At 45.4% G+C, this 24683-nt stretch overlaps 1 protein-coding gene and 1 pseudogene across 4 annotated transcripts in view; both read left to right on the plus strand.

Moving 5' to 3' along the window:
* The window catches only part of LNX1 (ligand of numb-protein X 1), a 198890-nt gene that overhangs the window by 18764 nt on the left and 155443 nt on the right, over window positions 1–24683 (plus strand). The window contains exons 1-2 of one of the 4 annotated variants that reach the window (XM_087864134.1): window positions 5959–6087; window positions 11374–11465. The exons of 1 other annotated variant lie outside the window; for it this stretch is intronic. The gene's annotated coding sequence lies outside the window, so the exon portion shown is untranslated. Of the gene's footprint in view, window positions 1–5947; window positions 6088–11373; window positions 11466–24683 lie in introns of those variants that run through there. 2 more of the 4 variants (XM_045816006.2, XM_087864135.1) reach the window with 2 other exon arrangements.
* LOC148109573 (uncharacterized) overlaps window positions 5928–24683 on the plus strand; it is a 47258-nt pseudogene continuing 28502 nt past the window's right edge.

Consider the following 24683-nt stretch of genomic DNA (forward strand, 5'->3'; position numbering starts at 1 on the left):
TTCACACGCACTTTATGCCCAGGTATAGAAAAGTTGTTTATAAAAGGAACGGATTCAAATAAAACACAAAGGGCTGACCCTGGGGGGGAACGGGTGTCCCTTTCTCATTGAGGACAGAAATAAAGAGCCAAAAACAGAGCTTAATATCGTATCTACCTTCTGAGAAGCTGGACTGAGAACTGTGCAGAGTTTCATGCCACCTTCCCTGAACTGTGAGAGACACAGCAGTCCCACTCCTCCAACCAGGGAGAGGAAGAAAGCGAGGCAGGAAAGCAGAGACCTATGTCAGCTGGCCTGGCACCCCCATATGGCCTGCCTAAAACAGGGCGGCCTATGCTGCATGGGCAGCCCCTCCATTCATCCAGGGCTCACCATGCGAAATCCAAGAGGCAAAGGGAAAGAGGCCCTTGCTTTCAATGCAGCGGCCCAACCCCCTTGAATAAGGGGGCCCAGGGAAAGACGCGCTCTCCTGTCTCACCAATCAGATCGGTCATTACTCCTCCTCTGGGGAGGAGGAAGATGGGAGCTGGGGAGGCACCTGGAAGTGCCATCTTGCTCCTTTCTGGGGGAATGAGTGGGAAATTCCTTCCAAAATACGGACAGGAATATAAATGTTTCCTGGCTCTGCCTCAACACAAATAAATACAACCCCCGGCCGAATAAATGGTCCCCTAGGCATTCCCAGTGTTGTCCAGCGCACGCTCCCCAGGGCCTAAGACGAGAAGTCAGGGAAGGTGTGGCTGGTGATGAGTCACCATATTTCTGAATTCACATAAAACACACAACAGGCAACTCTCACTTAGAAAATTTTGTTCTGACAGAGGTTTTTTTGTTGTTTTGTTTGTTTGTTTGGTATGTTGTTTGAATCTGGAACACATTTTCCCCATAAACTGATGTTCTAAATCTTTTTTTTTTTTTTAAGATTTTATTTATTTACTAGGGAGAGAGTGAGAGGGAGCGAGGGAACAGAAGCGGAGGGAGGGGTGGAGGGAGAAGCAGACTTCCTCCTGAGCGGGGAGCCCCATGTAGGGCTCAGTCATGACCTGAGCTGAGGGCAGACGCTTAACCAGCTGAGCCACCCAGGCGCCCCAAAATATGAGCATTTTAAAAGGAATTTCCACAGCACCGCTTCATCGAAAATGGAAGAAATTTTGTGGCCAATTTCAGAAGCACTTTACATCCAGGCTCTCTCTGATGTTCTAAATCTAAATGGTATTTCGTTTCCCAAAGCTGGCCCCCACGCAGTTTTATAACAGAACGGTTTCCACTCTGCCCTCTGTTTTCATGGGGAATGAATTACAAAATGTGACACCGGAAGCGAGACACACATTAGCCCCAGGTCCACAGCAGTCTGCCCCCCGCCCCCGCCTGTTTCTCCGGGCTGTGGAACAGCCGTCCCAGAAGCAATAGAAAGTGCTTCCACGGAAGGGAGGACCTGGTTAGAATTATTTGCTAGTTATTTGCTAGTTATCTGTACACAGGGAAAACTGTATCTGTTTCTGAAAAGAAGCAAGGGCTTCTTAGCTATTTAAGAAACTCTTCTTTAGGTGATGCGAGTTGAGAGGAAAAAAATTTTTTTTAATTATATTTTTTATTAGTTTTTTTATCTTAATTCCAGTGTAGTTAACATGCACTTGATGTTAGTTTCAGGTGTACTATCTAGTGACTCAGCCATTCTAGACATTACTCAGTTCTCCTCATGGTAAGTGTCCTCTTAATCCGCATCACCTATTTCACCCACCTCCCCCCAACCCCCTGTGACTGTCTGTCTGTTCTCTAGAGTTAAGGGAGAAAATATTTTCTTATTTAACTACTCATTCCTTCATTCAACTGGCCATGTGGTTGTGAGCAACACAGACACAGTTCCTGCTTTCATGGAAGGAAACCAAGTTGTAGGTGGAGGGGTGGGTGTAAGGGGGTAAATACTGTACTACAAAGGAAATGGGGGTGTGTGTGTTGCAGGTGTCTCTAAGAAAGGACACTTGAGCTGAGACATGAAGAATGAGAAAGAGGCAGGGAGAGAGAGGGAGTTGGCATGGAAATTATTTTGGGGGGAAGAGGTGGCAGGAGAAGCCTGTAGGTCAGTACGAGCCAGTCCGGAAACAGCAAAGCTGTGAAATGGAGAAAATCTTGGAATGTTCAAGAAACTGACAGCAAGCTAGTATGGCTGGAGTGTGCCAAAGAAGGGGTGTCGCTGAGGGAACACTGGAGAGGTGAGCAGGGACCAAATGATGCCAAACCTAGCTGGCCGGGTGAAGGATTCTGTATTTCCCCCTTGGTGCGCTGAAAAGCCTTGAGGCCTTTAGACAGGCTAGTAGCATAATCTGAATCACATTTTTCAAAGTCTAGGCTGGCTGGAATGTGGAGTATAGATTTGGTGGAGAGACTGGGGCGAGAAGGGAAGCAGGGAGGCCAGCCAGGGAGGCCAGCTAGAAGATTCCTACAGTAATCCAGGGGAGAGCTGGTGGAGGGTCAGCAGTTGTGGTAGTGGAAACAGGAGGCCATGGTTGCTGCTGATAGAAATTCTGGGCGGGGTGTTCACAGAACGCACTCATGGATTTGATGTGGGATGGGAGGACAGGCTGAGTAAGGGTTGACTCCCAGGCTAGGGCGCTTGGGGGGAGGAAAGGGGCATTTGCTGGAGATGGACACAGAAGGAAGGGCAAGAAGGGCTTAAGAGTTGGCTTGGGGGCGCCTGTGTGGCTCAGTCGTTAAGCGTCTGCCTTCGGCTCAGGGCGTGATCCCAGCGTTCTGGGATCGAGCCCCGCATCGGGCTCCCTGCCCTGCTGGGAGCCTGCTTCTTCCTCTCCCACTCCCCCTGCTTGTGTTCCCTCTCTCACTAGCTCTCTCTCTCTCTCTCTCTCTGTCAAATAAATAAATAAAATCTTTAAAAAAAAAAAAAGAGCTGGCTTGGACGGGGGGGAGTGTAAGATGGCCGTGTGACACTGAGAAGGCAGGTGGAAGCTCAGAAGATTGGTTTGAGGCAGAGATACAAATATGGAGGTGTTGACATGGAGGTGGCAGGTAAAGGCTCCGGAGGGGGGGGCAGGGCTTTGGATTCTTCACTGCCTCCCCCAATGGTAGGCGCCGGTGGGAAAACTACCAGTTGTGTGCTGAGAGGAGGGAAAGGAAAGCAGCCAGTTCATAACAGTTCAGAGAAGCCATTTTTCTCTCTCCTGTTATGCTAAACCCACGTTCAGCCTACCATCTTGCAAGAGTGAAGCAGGCCTGAGGGAAACCTAGCTCAGGTTCTGACTTCTTTATCACAGAATACTGAAAAAGTTCTCCAATTTTACATTTCTCCGATGTCATATCCTTCCCTTCAAATGCACCAAACATGAAAACATTTTGTCTCTGGATAACTAGACAGGTGACTTCCTGGGGACACTCTAAAAATGGGCCCCTTTCCTCACGCAGTGCAGTTATGTTTGCCTTCCAGTGATGATCAGGGTTTTAACTGCATCTGGACATTTCTGCTGAGTTGGATCCTGTCACTCAGCTGGAATGTCCCACACCAAATGGAAAGGACACTAAAGCCACGGGGTTTGAGCAGACCCAGGGCTCCGCGCTGTGCGCTGCCAGGGAGTGAGTAATTCTGGCTTTGGAAAGGGCACATTTGTAAAGCTAAATTAATATGTCCTGTTTTTCATCTGTGACTTCGCTGCATTTCCAGTTTGAAACAGTGAGCTGCCTTGGTTACATGACCAGGCAAAAAAATGTTTTGGAGGTATGTGTGTTTATCGTTAATCCCAGAAGGGACTTAACTATTGGAAGTCGTTCAGTCAGCACTGATCCAGATGCGCACAGGAGACGAAGGTGAGATAAGATCCATCGACTTCACCTTTCAGAATGGAAAACCCCGAAGCTTCTGACAGTCCCCAAATCTGTTGTCTTTATTCCCTGGTGGGGAAAAGCTGGCAAGCAGATGAGGAACATGAAAGACTCTGTGACATCAGCTCCCTTCCCACATTTTGATTTTTTTTGTTTCATACGATAAGGTTGAAAAGGCCCATTTGACTGTTATAAATCGCCTTTCCTCATCAAAGAACTCCCAGATCAGAGTCTATAAACATATCTGGACACGTGTTTAGTTGTAAACCACTGGGAAAGACGAAGGAAAGGATATCTCAAATCAAGGCCCAGCCCCTTTCCAATTTTATTACGGTAACTCCAATAAATAAATCTTTAGTCTCTGCTGAGAACGAAAAGCTGACCAACCTCAAGTGACAAGGCCTATGTGGCCCCAGAGCAAAACACCCCGAAACTCCACCCAAATCCAAGGGTAACAAGGGTGAGCAACAGTGCTGATGTCGCAACTCCTATATTTACAAGAATGGACAACTTGGACCCCGCTGGGAGGCATCTCCTTGTCTCCTAATTAATGGTTTTACTTGCCTTTGATTGGTGGCCAGCTGCCCCAGGTAACCGCCATGGCACAGGAGAGCTAAATGCTAACAATTGGAAGTAAAGAGGAGGCCAATAAAACCGAAACACGTTGCAGTGTGACCTGAGGACTGGGAGCACATGTGTTGGCTTTTTTTCACCAAGCAGAAGTTTCCAGGCTATGAACTTCTTGTCATTCATCCCTTAGAGTCCTGATTAAAAGAAGTTCGTAACTGTTAGGCTCCTCAAATCAAAAGGACAAGCTCACAGACCATGATCAAAGCACACAGAGGGGCCAAGAGATTTGCAGGACACTTCCCTGTTGGTAATCAGAAACCCGGTGGAGAACCAGGTGTTCAGTGGCCAGCAGACCCCCTGTGGATGAGAGAAGGGAGGTTGCCCAGCCTATGTGTGTCCTACATACAAGTTATATAAAGATGGTGCCAAACTCACAGCCCCAGGGAGAGACCACTTAACTAAGCAATGCTCTGTGTTTCTGTTTAGATTCTATCCCTGGGGCTAAGGGTTTATTTAAGCAAGCTCATCACCAGAGATGTCAGTCCACAGAAGGGGCTCAAACGGATCGGTAGGAAAAGCAAGACCCAGAAAAGCACACTTCCAGAAAGGCAATTTTGACATTTCTAACTCTCTGGAGAGCTTTGCAGGAGCACTTTGCTCTCTAATCCTCAGTTTCTTCATCTATAAAATGGGAATGATAACTGTGGGATTATGTTGAGAATTAAATGAAATAGTGCAGGTCAGGGCATTAGCATGGGACCTGGCCGACAGCAAGCCCTCGATAGATGTTAGCAAAGCTGCTGCTGCTGCTGTTACTGACCGAGACGTTGAAGAGGGAGTAGAAGAAATCTTTACTTGAACAATAGTCCTGTATCTTTAGAGTTAAAAGTTTGAACTAGTATCAGCCATAAACTTGCTCATTTTTTTTTTTTTTTTTTTTGTCTACAAACATTAGTCAGTGTTCAGTTATAAGAGACACTGCCTATGGAAAATCGTTGAAAGTTTTGGCAAGGCATTGGAACGAGTCGGGATTGCTTGATTTGTCTAATATCAATTTCAGTGCATGCTTCTCTACATAATTAAAAATAAAAAGATGGCCAGGGTTCTGAGGCCTATCCAGGCAGTAGCCCCTGCCTATTTAGGAACTGGTCCCAGCATGATGATGTCCCAGGCCTAATGATGACCTCAAGGTGCAGTGACCCTGTGTTTACTTCCTTGCTGATTTCCCTTCCCTGGCTCCGAGCTCATTTTCCCATTGCCTGCAGGAAAACAACATCCAGGGGTGCGGTAGGACTGACTTGGCAGGCCTAAGGTGAACAAAAGGATCCTGGCTTTAGAGAGAGCAGAAGGAAGTTCAAGGGAGCCTCAGCTGCAAGCATCCAGACCAGAACAGATCTGTCACTGATGCTAATGAGTGCTGCTCCGTGGGGGGCTGCTCTCCCTCGAAGCCCCTCAGAGGCTGCTCTCGGGTTCATGGATTAGCATGATACAAAGCCTTGGAGAAGGGGCCCGAGGTGAGCTGATTAAGTCCAAGGCCAGTGGTTTTCACACATGTCTGGAAGAGGAGACACAGGAAAAGAAAAGAAAATTTCCCTGGTCTACTACTGAGTCAGAAAAGCTCAGCTCCCAAACGGACTGTCCTCTGAGGCCTCACACATTTGGGGACTGATTCACAATGCAGCAAAGGTAAGAGGCCTGGTTCCCCCACCAGGTAACATCTCATATCTCAAGCAATTTGAGAAACCTGGCTTCTGACTGTCCCACCCGTAGCTCTACGACACACACACACACACACACACACACACACACACACACACCCCAGGTTGTTGAAGAGAACTTAGAAAGGTTTGTTCATGTCTTTTTCGAGACATTCCAGAAAGGCCCTCAGGATATTTACACTTTTAATGTCGGATTTCTTTCTTTCTTTCTTTCTTTCTTTCTTTCTTTCTTTCTTTCTTTCTTTCTTTCTTTTGTTTTGCACCAGTCTTCATAAGAAACTTCTTCCTATATTTGCAGAAATAAAAACTGCCTTTTTATTTTATTTTTTACCGATTCAGAACACATCCACATATTTCGTTTCATTTCTGTAGTAGAAACAGGCATTGCCATTGCAGTGTGACTCACGAGGACATTTAGGTCCAGAGAAATTTGACTTGCCTGTTAGCCTGTGGGTAGGTAAGTAACAGAGAGCACATCTGACCTCCTTTCCTGCCTCTTTGCAGTAGAATGGTGACTCTACCTTCTGATTTTTCAGTTTGTTTGTTTGTTTCTTTAAAGAGCATGAGCAGGGGGGAGAGGGAGAGAGAATCCTCAAGCAGGCTCTCTGTTGTACGTAGAGCCAGACTTGGGGTTCAATCCCAGGACCCCAAGATCATGACCTGAGCTGAAATCAGGAGTTGGACACTCAACTGACTGAGCCCCCGGGGGTCCTGGTGACTCTACTTTTTAAACCAAATACCAGACTATATTCTCTGCCATGTATTCTGGCAAATGATGTGATGAGAGGATAGGATTTTAGAAATTGAAACTCTCCTAGAAAATCTAGAGATAGAGTATCCAGTGCCATATGCCACCTTGTTATTTATCACTGTTTACATCCATCCCTGGGCATTGAATGGTCCAGTTCGGGAAATGTTGATAAACTACATCCTTGGTGCCCAGCGCTGGTTCTCATGTCAGCGCCTGATGCAGGCCATGTTTCCGAGGAGTGCTGAAGGAGGGCAGTGTGGGGATGAGGGCGGAGGATGTATGTGGGAAGACCCTCCACAGGACAGGAACTTCACAGTTGAGCTTGGCATAAAGAGGGGACTTTGAGGCAGAGCATTTCAGATTGGTACAACTCCTCACGGAAGTTGCTCAGGGAGCAATTATAGCAAGATGGCGGCAACAGAGCCGGGGGTGAAGAGCACATTCTGGGAATTAGGCTTGAATCCTGGTTTTACTACCTACTTGCTCTGTGCCCTGGAGTAATTCAGTTAACCCTTGTGACCTCAGTTTTCTGATATGTAAAATGAGAATAATGGTAACACCTAGTTCATGGAGTTGTCTTAAGGTTTAAATGAGATAAGGCGTGTAAAGCCTTTGCTGGCACATAAGAAGCGCTCAATAAGTGCTATTGTAATTACCCTGTGCCCGGTTCCATGGGAGACACTAGAATGCGGATAAGAGGAGCTCTACTCTCAATCTGATCAAACATCGTGACTCTGTTGTGTGCAGCCAACTATCTGCAGTGCAGTAAGTGCCCTGGGACCATGGATGGAAGGATCTGTGATGTGTTGGGTGGGTGTTCTGGGCAACCTGTTGGGGGAGGCAGAAAACGGCTTCCCAGTAGAGGCCCTGTGTGTAGGGAGGTAGCAGGAGATAGTGAAAAGAGCTGCACAGATGTGATTTTGAATCCCAGCTTCATCCTCAGCCACAGACGCACATAGCACAACTGTCTTCGTGCGCTGGGGCTGCCGTAACCAAACACCACAGCCCAGGTGGCTTACACAACGAAGTTATTTTCTCACAGTTCTGGAGGCTGGAAGTCCAGGATCAAGGTGTTGGCAGGTTTGGCTCCTTTTATTTATTTTTTTTATTATTATTTTTTTGGATTTTCTTTTTTTTTTTATTATAATAATATATTTTTTTGTTATGTTAGTCACCATACAGTACATCCCTAGTTTTTTTTTTAATGATTTTTTATTATATTATGTTAGTCACCATACAGTACATCCCCAGTTTCGGATGTAAGGCTCGATGATTCATTAGTTGCGTATAACACCCAGTGCACCATGCAATACGTGCCCTCCTTACTACCCATCACCAGCCTATCCCGTTCCCCCACCCCCCTCCCCTCTGAGGCCCTCAGTTTGTTTCTCAGAGTCCATAGTCTCTCATGCTTCATTCCCGCTTCTGATTACCCCCCTTTCTTCTCCTACCGATCTTCCTACTTCTTATGTTCCATAGATGAGTGAAACCATATGATAATTGTCTTTCTCTGCTTGACTTATTTCACTTAGCATTATCTCCTCCAGTGCCATCCATGTTGCAGCAAATGTTGAGAAATCGTTCTTTCTGATAGCTGAGTAATATTCCATTGTATATATGGACCACAACTTCTTAATCCAGTCATCTGTTGAAGGGCATCTCAGCTCCTGCCACGATTTAGCTATTGTGGACATTGCTGCTATGAACATTGGGGTGCATATGGCCCTTCTCTTCACTACGTCTATATCTTCGGGGTAAATAACCAGCAGTGCAATGGCTGGATCATAGGGTAGCTCAATTTTTAACTTTTTAAGGGACCTCCACACCGTTTTCCAGAGTGGCTGTACCAGCTTGCATTCCCACCAACAATGTAGGAGGGATCCCCTTTCTCCACATCCTCTCCAGCAATTGTTGTTTCTTGCCTTGTCAATTTTTGCCATTCCAACTGGCGTAAGGTGGTATCTTAGTGTGGTTTTGATTTGAATTTCCCTGATGGCTAATGATTTTGAACATTTTTTTCATGTGTCTGTTAGCCATTTGTATGTCTTCATGGAAAAGTGTCTGTTCATATCTTCTGCCCATTTTATGATTTGTTTATTTGTTTCTTGTGTATTGAGTTTGAGAAGTTCTTTGTAGATCTTGGATACCAGTCCTTTATCTGTAGTGTCATTTGCAAATATATTCTCCCATTCCATGGGCTGCCTCTTAGTTTTTTTGACTGTTTCCTTGGCTGTGCAGAAGCTTTTTATCTTGATGAAGTCCCACAAGTTCATTTTGTCTTTTGTTTCTCTTGCCTTTGGAGATGTGTCATGAAAAAGGTTGCTGTGGCCGATGTCATAGAGGTTGCTGCCTATGCTCTCCTCTAGGATTTTGATGGATTCCTGTCTCACATCGAGGTCTTTCATCCATTTGGAGTTTATCTTTGTGTATGGTGTGAGAGAGTGGTCAAGTTTCATTCTTTTGCATGTAGCTGTCCAATTTTCCCAGCACCATTTATTGAAGAGACTGTCTTTTTTCCACTGGATGTTTTTTCCTACTTTATCAAAGATTAGTTGCCCAAAGAGCCAAGGGTCCATTTCTGGGCTCTCTATTCTGTTCCATTGGTCTATGTGTCTGTTTTTGTGCCAGTACCATGCTGTCTTTGTGATCACAGCTTTGTAGGCTCCTTTTAGGCCATTCTTCTTGGCTTGCAGTTGGTCGTCTTCTTGCTGTGTCCTCATGTGGTCGTTCCTCTGTGGGTGTGCACCCCTTGGTCTCTCTCTGTGTTCAAATTTCTTCTCGTAAGGACACCTGTCAGATTGGATTAGGCCCCACCCTGATGGCCTTATTTGAACTTAATAACCTCTAAAGGTTCTGTCTCCAAATGCAGTCACAGTCTGAGATACTGGGGATCAGGATTTCAACGTGTGAATTTGGGAGGACACAGTTCAGCCCACAGCAATGATCAAGTAACAAACCTCTCTGAATCTCTATTTCCTTTTTTTTTTTTTAAAGATTTTATTTATTTATTTGACAGAGAGAGAGAGACAGCCAGCGAGAGAGGGAACACAGGCAGGGGGAGTGGGAGAGGAAGAAGCAGGCTCATAGCGGAGGAGCCCAATGTGGGGCTTGATCCCAGAACACTGGGATCACGCCCTGAGCCGAAGGCAGACACTTAACGACTGAGCCACCCAGGCGCCCCTGAATCTCTATTTCCTTATCTATAAAATGGGGACAATAGTTATCAAGGAGAACCATTGTGAAGATTATTAAAAGGACCCATAAAAGGATACACATCCCAGTCTCGGGCCCACGGGGGATGCCTGACAGGCTGTGGTTGTCATTATTAGCACTGTGGGCCAAACCCCAAATGAATGTGGAGTCCCCTGCACAATCCACATTCCAGATAAACACTGAAGAACTGGCCTCTAGTTAGTTATGCCATGGGCTTTCTAAGAGGACAGAGGAGCCTCAGTATTTCTACTTCTTGGTTCTGGCAGATGAGCCCCTCATCAGATAAGTCAAATGGCCGGTGTGATCAGCCTTGCACATGTCTCTAGTTATTCAGGAATCTCTCCGTTCTTCACTACATGAGTGGGATGAGAATACTTCTTTTTTGGACCTTGTCAGAGAACCAACACGTACAGACAGACCCTGATCCTGCTTCTGGGTGCTTGTGCTCTGGAAAGTTTGGAAAACGTTATCATTCCAACCTAACGTGTTCATTACAGGTAGCTGTAGCTACAGATAGAGATGCAGAATAGACGTAGGTACGTATGTATGTGTGTAGAAAAACCTCAGACTTCTAGAAAAGTCGCAGGTATAGTATAGTACGAAGAATTCTACCCTGTATCTTCCCTGAATCCTTTGAGAGTAAGCTGCCAAAACAGCGCCTCCTCTCCCCATGTACGTTAGTGCACGTTTTCTATACACAAGGACCTTCTCCCACATGACCACAAAGTCAGGAAATCAATGTTGATATATTCCTATTATCTCATCCTCAGACCCCAGCAAGTTTTCATCAGTTGCCACTTTTGTTAATTATTTTTAAAAAATATGTATTTGAGAGAGCGCGCACGCACACGCATGCAGCACAAGCAAGGGGAGGGGCAGAGGGAGAATGAGAGAGTCCCAAGCAGACTCTGCGCTGAACACAGAGCTCGATGTGGGGCTCCATCCCACGACCCATGAGATCACGACCTGAGCCAAAACCAAGAGTTGGACACCCAGCCGACTGAGCTACTCACGCACTCCCATCAGTTGCCCCTTAATCCTCAGACCAAGTTTTCAGAATCAAGGGTTGTATTTGCTGTCACCAACTTCTTTGCTCCAAGAGCAAACCTTCTTCAGGATTTACTTCACTTTCATGACCTTGACATTTAAAAAAATATAGGCCAGTTATTCTGCAGAATGTTCCTTAATCTGGGTCTGTCTGAGTCTCCTTGTGCTCCGATTCAAGTTTTAATACCTTGGCAAATAACATCACAGAAATGATGCTGTGTTCCTCTCATTGTGTCCTGTCAGGTGGCCGGTGATTTTAAACTTCACTGAAATGACGAAAGTTGCGTCTGCCAGGGCTCTCCACTGTAAAGTTACTCTTCTTTCCATTTTAATTCGTAAGTGTTCTGCAGAGTACTTGAAGTTACGTAAGTGTCTCATTCTTAATCCAAAGTTCCATGTGCCCTTCTGACATGTTCCCGTCATTCTTTGAGCACGTCCTGACTCCTTGGTATAATGATATGTTCCAGCCTTAAAACCAGCGATTATTTCAAGGAGCTCTAGTTCCTTTTAGTAGCATTTTAGAATCTCAAGTCTGACTGCTAGATGTGTTTGTTGCGAATTGGAATGTTGCTGTTCTCAGACTCTCTCAGTGGACAGAGCTAGGACTGTGTGTGTGTTTCTATATTGGCCTATAAGCACTGAAAACCGTAAATTCATATTGCCACTTCTAATTCTAATCCGACACCACCGGCTTTATTCCAGTTTTCTCCCTTTCACGGTTTGTAAGTCTCTTCTCTAACACTGGTCTGAGCTGGCCCCAACATCCTTAGTACATTTGATCAGTCCCCTTGTTTGTGACCAACTGCTGTCACGACCACTGCCCCCTCCCCCTTCCCCACGCAGCTGCCTTCCTCATCTCGCTTGGATTCTGAAATTCTGTGTCAGGCTGCCCTCCGCAGGGATACCTTCCTCTGCTTATCCAGACTCTGGCATCTGTATGAGGCAGCCCTTCTATGTGGCTAACTCCTCACCCTGTTTAGGCTCTGACACCCTGTCTGGGCACCATACCTCCTCCACCCCCTGTATGGGTGACTACCTTACTTGGCCCCATGGCATAGCTTGAAAGACTGAATTATTTAGAAAGAGAAAGGAAGGGAAAGAAGACATGTATTCAATTTTGACATTTTCGAGAAACTCGGAAGTCACTCTGTGACCCATGACGTACATTTGCACGCATATATTTGTTGTTACTCTTTAATTTGTGGAGAGCAGAGAGGCCCATGTCTTCAGTATCAGGGCTAAGGGACTGAGGTTCACATCATTCATTCTATTCCATTCAGTATTGTGCTAATCTATGTGTGGACATGGCGGCTGACTGTCTGCTAGGGTCCTAACAATATTTCCAGGGTGAAAACTACTATTTGGGCAATCACTGCTCCTTTTCCTACTCCAAGTCCCTGTCTAGGCTCTTCCTCATTTACTTCCTCAAAACGAAATATTTAAGCACTTTCTAGGTACCAGGTCCTTGGCTAGGTCAGGACATAGAGCTTTGAACCTTGGGGTCCACCTTCCAGAAACTCTGAGTCCACTGTGGGAAGAGTCAGACAGTTACATTTCTATTTGACTAAGTGCAGTGCTAGCTGTCTCAACAGCCTGTCAGGGGACAGGGCAGCAGAGAGCAGATGCCCGAGGGGAAGCCTGACTGTGCAGGATCGGCAAGGTGAGGAGGGCTGGGGAGAGGCACCGGGAGCCCCGTGTGAAGGGCCAGAGGCAAGGGCGGAGCTGAAAATGCAGGTGCAGGCCGATGCCCACAGAAAGACCCATAGAGCTGGATTTTAGAATAGAGGAAAAGAGGCTCTGGAGCTGGGTTTTCTGGGTTCACACCCTGGCTCTGCCACTTACTAGCTGTGTGATCTTAGGCAAGTTACTGCTCTGTGCTTTAGTTGTCTTGACTGTAAAACTGGAGATTATCATAGCATTTACCTCATGAGACTGGGGCAGTTGTTAAATTAGTTCTTTTACCGAGTACATAGACGAACGTGCAGTGTATATAAAGCATCTAACAAGTATTAGATGTTATTATTATTTCCCAGTAGGTGGATCACAAAGGGATTAAGGCAGTGGCAAAGCAGAGACACCGAAAACACTCTTAATTAAAACAGATAATTTTACAAGAATGGATTTGGGCATTTCAACTGAAACTCTGAAGTCATTCTCTTGAGAAAAATCAGAACTTTTGTGCACTTCTGTAAGCTTATTTTATGGCTTACTGTTGTTTTCTTTTGACATATTTTGGGGGATGGAAGTCCACTGGGAATCTTTTCATCGTTTTGGCTTCTGAAGGTCCCAGTGTTAGGAAGGAGACATGCTATGGAGACCTCTGTTTATTGGTTTCCCGGGCACAGAGATCCATTAGGAGTGGCCCTTGTACACACTCATTGAGTCCCAGGACAATAGGATTGGTTATGATTGTTCTGACACCAGCACCAACCAAGGCTACCCCAAAGCTGAAGAGAGGCCATCTTAAAGCTCAATTATTGCTGAAGCACTTATGCACCCTGACTGCTCCACTGTCAGAGAGTGGGGGCATTCTTGAAACCCATCCTAAAGTCTTTTTGAGGTAGGAGTTGGCAGCCTTTCAGCAGCTGCCTTCTAGCCCCCTGCCATTGGAGCTGTGGGGCAGTCCTCCTTTCCCGCATCCCACATCTCCTGAGAGGCAGGGGAACCAGAAACGGAAGCTCAGAAGTGCACACGGTGCATCAAAATTAAACGCTTCTATGCATCAGACACAATGAACACAGTGAAAGGCAACCTGTGGGATGGAAGAAAATAGTTGCAACCATGTATCTGATAAGGGATTACTGTCCAAATTATATAGAGAACTCCTACAACTCAACAATAAAAAAACAACAACCCTCCAAGGAAGATATACAAATGGCAATAAGCACATGAAAAGATGCTCAACGTCACTAATCATTAGGGGAATGCAAATCAAAACCACGATGAAATACTACCTCATACCCATTAGGGTACTGCTATCAAAAAAAAAAAAAAAAAAGCCAAACCCACAAAATAACAAGTATTAGTAAGAACCTTGTGCACCATTGGTGGAAATGTGGAATGGTGCAGCTGCTATGGAAAACAGTATGGAGGTTCCTCAAAAATTAAAAATAGAACTACCTTATGATCCAGTGATTCCACTTCTGGGTACTTACCCAAAAGAATTGAAAGCAGGGACTCAAACAGATATTTGTACACCCATATTCATAGCAGCTTTATTCATAATAGCCAAGGGATGGAAGAAACTCAAAAGTCCATGAACAGATGAACATAGGGGAAGGGAAGGACAAAGAAAATAAAATAAAAATAGAGAGGCAAACCATAAAAGACTCTAAACTATAGGAAACCAACTGAGGGTTGCTGGAGGGAAGGGGGGGGGAATGGGGTAACTGGGTGATGGGCATGAAGGAGGGCATGTGATGTAATGAGCACTGGGTGTTATGTGCAACTGATGAACCACTAAACTCTATCCTGAAACTAACAATACACTATATGTTAACTAACGTGAATTTTTAAAAAAGTCCATGAACAAATGAATGAACAAACAGAATGTGGTATATACATGAAAGGGAATACTTTCCAGCATTCAGAAGGAGGGAAATTCTGACCCATGCTGCAGTATGGATGAGCCTGAAGACATTAGTTAAGTGAAATAAGCCAATCACAATAGGATAAATACTGTATAATCCCACTTATCTGAGGAACCTAGAGTAGCCAGGCACTGGGAGGAGGGGGATTGGGGAATTAGTGTCTACTGGGCACAGAGTTTCAGGTTGGGCAGATGAAAAGAGTTCTGGAGATGGACGCTGGCGATGTTGCGCCGCCCGGCAGCGTCAATGTGCTTTATGCCACTGAACTGTACACTTTAACATGGTTAAAATGGTAAATTATATGTTTTTGGTACTTACCCCAATTAAAAATAATAATAATTAAGAAATGCCAATCAAGCTGGACTTTTTTTCCTTAGCAAGGGGTTTCTAGGAAAATGTGTTTAGGGGAACTGTAGAAGGAAAATAATTCTATAATTTATGGAGAAATTATTCACATCTCAGAGTTTCCTAAGAAATGTCAGGGTCTGCAACTTCAATACTCAAATTGTATTTTAAAGTACTTCTCTGGGAAAAGAAGTAAGAAAATAAATCTTGCTCAGAACTTGGTCAAATTCAAAAACGTCCTGAGATAGTCTCTGCTATATCACAACCTGCTGGTCTTCCCGGGATGTAAGGAGATCACCTCCTAAAACAAGTAAGATCAGCATCATTTTGAAGATACAGACATGAAAGAGACTGTTCAAGATGTTGATTGTTCAATTACGTGTGTGCTGCTAACACATCTAACGCTCTCAGCTCTTGACGGCTGGCAGGTGAGCCCCAGGTGCTACGTGAGAAGGTTTGGAAAGACATCTGCCCCGCTCTCTTGTGCTGGTTCCTTCTGCACTGAAAGGTACAGAAACAGACCCAGTGTGAGGCTGAATGTGAATTTGAGGTCGTAGCCTGTGTCGGGTGAAGCATCCGCCTAACCTCTGGTTCTGGGTCAGCAAGACGAGAGGAAATAGAGCAAGAAGGGCTTTTCCTCCCTCTTTCCTGAATACCTGACCAGGAGGCCGGCTCTGCCCCCGGGGTGGTTCCTGCCTTCACTGCTTCCTCCACTTCTAATCTCGCAGGCTTACTTCCCCTCTGTGGGGCCTTAATTTACTCATACCTAAAATCGGAACAATAATGAAATACTAGCAGGTAACAGTGCTTTGTAAGCCATAAAACGGATATGTGTTGCTTTTTTTTTAAAGATTTTATTTATTTGACAGAGTGAGAGAGCACAAGCAGGGGGAGAAGTAGAAGGAGAGCGAGAAGCAGGCTCCCCACTGAGCAGGGAGCCTGATGTGGGGCTCGATCCCAGGACCCTGAGACCGTGACCTGAGCTGAAGGCAAATGCTTAACCAGCTGAGCCACCCAGGCCCCCTGGGTGTGTGTTTTTATTTATTTGTATACTACTTCATTCTACAAAGAAACTGTGCAGCCAATAAGCAGATAATAGGGAGTAGAAGAGTACCACACACTAGCTTGTTTCCGGCCAGCATGGTGTTTTTAGTTTTTCACATTAGCCACCAGCATCTAAAAATCAGATGATTTCATGTAAAAATCCAAATTTCAAATTCTATTAAAATATAGGAACATCTGGCCATGCAGGTCGCATGTTTATCTGCAAATTCACTCACTCAGCCAATGCGGACTGGGTGAGAATTCTGTGTCAGGCAATCTTCTGGGTGCTGGGACATAGAGGGGAGGCAGGCTATCATTAAGCAAACAGATAAATAATTACAGAAAATGGTAAATGCAACCAATAAAGCAGGGTCACAGGATAGAGACTGAGAGTGGGGTAAAGGAACAATGCCTTTCAGTGGAGTGGCCAGGGAAGAAGTTTTCCAGTTTGCCACAGTCCACACCATGCCCTATAGCCCTACTTACTTCCATTTACTGCTGCCTGCTTGGCAGCTGGAGTCATCTGAGGTTGTGAGCTCTGCAATAGAATGATGGAAAATATAATCAAGAATTTAAATTAGGAACAGGGGAAATATAAATAAGAATAGAATGACAAGAGCAGAAGAAGTAGGAACCAAGGATGGATGCCACGAGAGCCTACATGAGTGGTATAGTTGAGCATCAGATTGAACCCTAAGCTGCCTGGAACTCAGAGCCCAGGGAGGTATGTCCAACGACATCATTCTCAGCTTCAGAAAGACAGAAATAAAGCCATTCCTTTATGGGTACAGAGCTTTCATCACCTGAACTTGGAGAAGAAGTTGATCACGTTAGGCTGTCTAAAGGGAACTCTGAGTGATAATCAATAGTCTCACCAACACAGGCGCAGAAGGAGAGCATTTTCCACTGTCATCCATTCAAAACACCGTGACTGAGACACTAACATAAGCACTAGAGACGCAGAAAGGCCTGTTGTTTTCTTTCCTTTTCCCCTAGTGGCCATAGATAACGGATGAGGAGTACTTCATCTAAGCTAAACTCAGTGAAGGTCAAGATAATGCCATGCAGCGCCTCGTTCCTGCTGATCTCAATTCACAGAGTGGTCAGCAGCATGGACAGAATGCCTGTCACCCAAACTATTTTCCTTCCATAAATCTATCTTCTCTCAGGTGGTTATTAAAAAAGAAAGAATAGAATTAACTGCTCTTTGTGACATTGCTCGGTGACAGCCATCCTTATTACTAAAAAGCAATTTCTGTGGCCTTTGGGCCTTTTGATATAAGTAGGTAAATCTCCTTCCCTCTTCTGGAATAGCCTATCCATGTACAACATGGATGGTTATGCACACTGACTCCTTAAGGCGGAGAACAGCCCACCTGAAGGAAGGAAATTCCTAAATCCATTCACTCTCTGCACTAGAAGATTCTGCCACATTCCTGGGCTGGCGGGAGATCTAGCCTGTCTTCTAGAATGTTCCTAGGGAGATTTTTCATGGCTCCAGTGTCCATGAACAGAGTGTCATAAGCGTTCCCTTGCCCAAGGAGCCCAAAGGCTTCTTAATTTGTGTTAGCTCCACTGTGACTTCCCAAGTGCAAAGCATATCTATACTTCTAAATGTGTCTCCTGTCCCGTGAGAAAACATGTGCAGCCGAGCCACATTTTCTGTCCTTATTTTTTTGGCCCAGATGCCACCAGGCTCAGTCCTTATCACCTGGATTATCTCTTGGCTCACTGGCGATTTTGTGGGCTCGCTCTCCTGTACTTGGCAAGAAACGAGGTGTTGTCTGAGGGCCAGAACCAAAACATTACTTCTCCCTCACTCTTTTTGAAAACCGAGAAGAGCATTTTGACTGCCGGTTGTAATCCTTACCCAGACTTCCTCCCCTCCATTACCACACCTCTCTGTTACTCTGACTAAATATCCCCTTTGAGCCAACCTCACAGAACTGGTTCTCTGGGTTTGCAACAGTGACCTTCCAGAAACACCCCGAGTTCAGACTGGCATGAGCCTCACAGTCTCTGCTTGGCCATCTGGCAATGAGGCCCTTCTGGTGCTGGGTAACCGACCCTAACTGAGATGTTATCCAAGTCACTTGACATGGAGTCCTGCTCCGTCCTGGAATGCGACAGCCTTCGAGTTCCCCAGGACTTGCTAGGAGAGTCCCAGCTAGTGCTGTGTTTTCTGACAAAGCACATCATGGACATGTCTTGCCACGGGCTGTAAACAAATTTGTAGGTATATATTTACACACATTCACAAATACTTCAATATTTGACACATTTTTTCACTTGAATCCCTTTTCATTCATTTCTTTCATCACTAAAGTGAAGTGAAAACACAGTGAGTTCAACATATCCATCAGGTTGTGTTTCTGAGGGGTGAGGGCTATCGTTAAGGCTTTTCGAGTAAATGTTTTTCCGTAGACTAACAAAACTTTGTCGCCAACTGGAGCTGAGTGGCTGGGCAGCACCCCTGGCAAGGGGCTTTGTGTTCAGCAGGTGCTCAATTCTTGAAATAGTAACAATCACAGCCTCCTACTGGGTTCCTCTCCTGCGCCAGCCCCCGTCCAACCCTACGTGGCTTGGCTTATCTTCTTTCATAATTCTAAAAAATACTAAGGTTATTCCATTTCTCAGAGGCTTAGAGAGATTAAGTAACTTGTCTAGAGTCACCGTGCGGCAGCACTGGGTTTGCAAGCACGTCCACGATCCTCCAGAGTTCCTGGAGGGAGAAGGAACGGGGAGGAAGGCTGAGAGCATGAGGGGCCTGGCAGCCCGCTCTTCATACCCCCTCAAGCTTCTGGACCAAGGCTGCACGTCGGTACTGCAGCGCTCATCTGCTTCATGCGCAAAGAACCGCTTTCCCAGAGCTTGCAACAGTCCTATCCCTTGTCCGTCTGGTCAGCGCCTGGTGAAGTCATCGCGATCAGGGGGTCCCCGCCTGCCCAACACTGGCATTTGGGGCTGGCTTATTCTTGGCTGTGGGGAGCTGTCTTGCATATCGTAGGGTATGTAGCAGCGTCCCCGGCTTCAACCCACCGGATGCCAGTAATACCTCCCAAGTTTTGACAATCATAGATGTCTCCAGATGATGCCACATGTCCCCTGGAGGACGAGACCGCCCCATGTGGAGCCGCTGCACTGGGTCCACCCAGAGGTGAAGGGACATTGAGGTCACAGAAGTGATGGTGAACAAGCCCAGAGGGTGGGAGCTTCTATGCATCCGTCTAGAAGGTCTCTGGGATCCTTGGAGTGAAGCAACGCCTCTCATAGTCACAGCACCATTAGGACTCAAACAAAGTGGAAAAGGCTAAGGCTCTAACCTCCCCCAAAGAAAGCTGCTTTGGCTTTCTCAGGCCGCTCAGGCCGCTCAGGCTCTCAGGTGGGTGGAGCAAGGGATCCCTCCAAAGGGCCCTAAAGAGCCATGATTTGCCTTCCCCATGCCACCACTGTGACAAGAGATTTGTGTGTATCTGGGAAATGGTCCTTTCTTGTATAGCCATCTCTGTAGCATTCATTTGACCCCAAGCATAAATGGTTAGAGTAGCCATGCCGGATGTGACCCCAAGGGTATATGGGGTACATCAGAAGTGCCCCAAGCTGTGCTGGTCTCTCATGGCCTATCAGAAGTTCCAGTGTCCAGGAAAGCCCTTTGTCTCAGGCCCCACTTTGGGCCTCAAATTTAAAATCTTGACATCATCTCCAATGTTATATACATGTTGAATTTTTGCATTTGGTCAAAAGCATTAATGTACTCAATACATACATTTAAAATATATCACACTTTTCATATGTCTATTTTGGAATTTCTTCCATGTTTAACACCCCAAGAGCCTCCAAAAATGGATGTGGCCTCGACCTGTCTGGACTTCTGGCGAGGCCTGCTTTCATCATTATAATGGCACATATGGAGTGTTATCTCCAGGGACTAGAAGGCCCTGGGCCCCCAAATTATTCCGCACATGCTCTGATTAGTGCTAAAAATTCTATGAAACTTTTCTTTGTAGTGTCTTCTATTCCAGGATAATTCTTGAAATAAAAAAATATCCCTGGGAGAAATAGTATAATGACCTCTCCAAACTCAACCATGAGAAAAATAGAGGAGCCAATTTAAGAAAGGCTCAAAAGATTTCAACAGTCACTTAGCCAAAAGAAGACATAGAAATAACAAGTAAACACATGGAAATGATGCTCGATATCATTAGTCATTAGGAAAAGAGCAAATTAAAACCAGAATGAGATATCATTACATATCTATTAGAATGGCTAAACCGAAAAAGACTGACCATACCAAATACGGGTAAGGATATGTAGGAAGCGGAAGTACTAATGGGAAGGCAAACTGGTACAACCACTTTGGAAAACACGTAGGCAGCTCATAAAAAGTTCAGTGTACATCTACCATACGATCCAGCCATTGCACCCTCGGAGACAAGAAAGCCTATATCCATACAAAGACTCGTGCCCATGTATTCCTAGTAGTTTTATTTGTAATCATCCAGAACTAGAAACCACCCAAATGCCCATCAACGGGTGACTGAATAGACAGATTAGTACGTCCCCACAGTGGAATACTATTCAGCAGTAAGAAGGAAGGAACTGTTGATACACACAATAGAAATGAATCTCACATTCTTTATGCTGAGTGGAAAGAACCAAACAGAATACTTACTATCTGATTCCACTTATATAGAATTCTAGAGAATGCAACTAATCGATAGGTACTGAAAGCGAATCAATGTTTGCCTCAGGTTGCTGGTGGGGGAGGAAGTGGGGGGTGGAGATTACCGAGGGGCATTGGGAACCCTCTGGGGGTGACGGACATGTTCATTATCTCAGTGGTGGTGATGATGGCGTGGCCACCTCCAGATGCCAAAGTCGGTCAGATAGTCCACACTGAATATGCGCCTTAGGAAGGAGCTCTGGAGCCAGGGTGTCAGGAGGGGGACAGAGGCACAGTCATTCATGAGACCCACTGGGCTGATTTCTCCATTTCCCTCTCGTCAGGCTGAGCACAGAGGTTGTAGTCACTGCCTGGATAGTGTTACTGGAGTGAAGTGTGAGAAACTCATAAAAAATGCAGCAACTCACGGGTGGGAGAGAGCCCTGCCTCGGCACCCCTCAGACAACCTGAAGGCCCCCTTCATCTGGGTAAGGCCTCTTAGAGCCAGAAGAGATTAGGTCAAAGCACACTGGATATATTTGCATGGCAAAATCCCTTCTTCTTACAGAGGAGAGAAAAGAGAGTGCCTCCCCGCCCAGAGCAGAGAAAGTGACCGTGACCAAGCAGCTTGGATCCCCTCCAGCATTTTCAGGCCAAAAAGCTGAGCCGTATCCCAGTGTTCATTGAGGAAATCAAATGCACACACACACACACACACACTCACACAGCAACAGCAGCAGCAGAGCGAGCTGCCTCTGAGGCTGGGGTCTGCAGGTGCAGGCTCCAATTAAAGCAAACGGCCTTCCAATACCTTTTCATCCCGAACAACGGCTGGGCCTCAGCCCCCGCCAGGGATTGAGGAAGGCCCCCCGGAAGGACGGCCAACCAGACTGGGGAAAACAAAGACTGTCCGAATAAAGGCAGCTCATGTGAGTCGAACCTGAAACCCTAGCTTCATTTTTAAAACCTCTTGTGAGAATTAGCCAATGCACAATTTTGTGGAAAATCAGTCACCAGCCACAAGGAAGCAAACGGCCTACCAAGGCCCTCCACTCTCCTTCCTCCTTAAGTGAATGTGGGGAGTCCTCTTTTGCAGACCGGGGAGGCGCAGTATTTCCATAATGGTGCAGTCTTGTTGGTTGTCCGCACCGTTGACAGCAGCTCCCCCTGAACTGATACATCTTTCAGGATTACAGATGCAGGGCGGTCCCTCTGTAACTGAAGGCTCTTTATCATTTATATCACATCAAGGGATAAAACAAAAGACTTGAACCCTCATTTTTAGCAAAGAAGTGTGTGTTTGACGTGCTTGCCAGCACTCTATCCTCAGGAGAAAAACACCAAGATCCCAGACTCATTTTCTCCATCCTCCTCCTCTTCCTCTCCCTCCTCGTGTTTTTTTTTTTTACTGACTTTTTAAAAAGAAGGCTAGAAATTTCGAGAAGCTTATACAGAATTCCGTGCTTCCGCTGTAATCAAGTCTTATTCCACAGCCAAGGAAGCACTCCAAAGGAGAAGAAAATCTCAGCAGGCATCACCTCCCAGGTGCTGCTTTCTGGGCTGCTTTGTCACCCCACCAGCCTCTGTTTGGGCCTGAATGTTTAAAAACCTATATTCCCACCATGTCATACTTTTATTCTCTGTTTCCCTCCAGATCTTGTCACTGCGCATAATTTTTTGTTTACTTAATATGTGTGTGTATTTATATATATGCATGTATGTGTGTATATATGTATGTGTATATATGTATACACACATACATGCATATATGTAAAAACTCCTGATTATTCCTGTAACTTGACTTCTCCACTGTATTTGCAGTCATGAGATATGAATGGTTGGAAAGTTAGCAACAGAAGAAACAGTCCTTTTGACACTTTAATACCTCAAAACAGTCAATTCTCATTAAATACTAAGCACTCCTAGGGGAAATGCAGAGTCAGGTTTCTGTGAGCCTCTGGTTCCAACAGTTTCATCGATTGACCAATACATAACCTTGTCCTATGTGTGTTTCTGTATAAAGATATGTTATTTAATATGTATTGCTCACTTATTAACATTGAACTCATGGCCAGCAGCACAAAGAACACGGGCCTGAACGAAGCATGTCGAACACGCCTATGTTCTTTATAAGGCCAAAACGGCCTTCTCGCGTGTAGGAACACTGGACAGCTCATCAAATGTACATCTGGGGACCATTTTGAATACCAAAATCACCAAAAAAAAAGCAAAAAATGCAAAAAATGTGGCACTCAGTGGACCCTGAAAAGGTTCAGTACAAGTACTGGAATAAGGCATTTTGTCGGACCTCAGCTGGTCACTCGTATTTTTCACTGTCCTCACAAGACTGTGACAGTGCCATGAGTATTGATTTGGGGCTCACAAATAAATTTTAGTGAGTAGATGAATTGGCAAATATGGAATCCAAGAATAGGATTGACTGTACCTCCGTTATATTAATGCCAGATATTGTGAAGACAGAAGGTGGTTGGCCATTCATCCTTCCCTTTTGAAAGTAATTTGTCATTTCTGGTTAAAAATGCCCCCATGATGGCTGCAAGCTATCATGACAGATGCTTTCTTTCTTAAGTGGCATGTTCAGGAATACCTGGTAGGAACCTTCTGTCTCGCTTCCAAGATCATCTTCAGAACCATAGGGGTGTTTGCGTGGAGCCCATTCAGGTTGAAGTCAGGAGGTCTGAGTTTGAGTGGGGCTTCAGGCTTCTGTCTCCGTCAGCAGCCTGACCTTGAGTGAGGCATGTGTTCCCTCGTCTGTAGAAGGGAAAGTCCATAGTTCATCAGGTCTAAGACACTCATTCTTTCACATCGTAACATATCTCAAGCAGTCTCTTTATCGCTGATGATGTGTTGTGGTTTAATTGACAGCATTTTGTTTTCTTTCTGGGTGGTACATCAAAGAAAGGAACGTAGTCCACCCTTTGGCATCAGAGAAATGATGAGATGCAGCAATAATGACGCCTGCTTCCTGGTTTTCTAGGGCTTGAGCAATGCCGCCATGTCGCACGCTTGTTGTGACAAAGCGTGTGTGACAGGACATGTACGGTGCCACCCCTTGCAAATTAGGGAACGATTATCATGCCTTGCTCCCGGAATAGATCAATCTTCTTACTTTGGCAGTTCCTCAGGAAATTTCATCAAAGTCGTACCATGACTCCTACGACGCAGGTTATATTTTTCATGCAATGGTGGTACAAACATTTTGGTTTAGGGGGTTATTAAATTTTTTTGCTGTTGGAAATAGCTTCCAAAAAGAGTTTGAGAACTACTGCTTTGAGGAAAACAAAACACGAATTTCATGGGGGCTAGAGCAGTCCTTGTCGCATATTTACGACATTGCAGCTGTGAGGGTGCATGGAATCTGATTATTGGGATTCTCTTATTTGCATCATGAGGTTCCTTGACAGTACAAGTTGGACTTCCTCTCACTTAACTGCTTTAGCATATGTTCTGTCCTCCCAGTAATGAAAGTGAGCACATTGAGACGATAATTCAGTCCGAAGTCATTAATATAACCCAAACTGCTTCTGTCTGGGTCGTCTGTGTTATCACCTCAGTTGCTCTTTTTTTGTGGGGAGGGGAGGTTACAAGAAAAAGCTTATAATACCTTCACTTCAAACAGATGCTTTAAATAGAGATTTTGACCATGTTTTCTCATATATGTTTGTTCGTTCCTTGATGCAAAGGGTCAATATAAATCCAAGAACTATCTCTGGAGTCTGAATATGGACGTGTGATGGGAACAGCTAATTGTGCGTATAGGGCCGAAGGCCTGCCTCCCTGATAGCCAAGTACGGAGGTTGCTTTACTTACTATCTTACTGCCAAATTCCTAGCAAAGTAAGTGAGTAAATGAAAGAGGGGAGAAAACTGGAATTCATTAGGCTGCTTCTA

The sequence above is a fragment of the Ursus americanus genome, chromosome 8, assembly GCF_024610735.1.
Source record: "Ursus americanus isolate L20-20 chromosome 8, mUrsAme1.1.p, whole genome shotgun sequence".
Lineage (NCBI taxonomy): Eukaryota > Metazoa > Chordata > Mammalia > Carnivora > Ursidae > Ursus > Ursus americanus.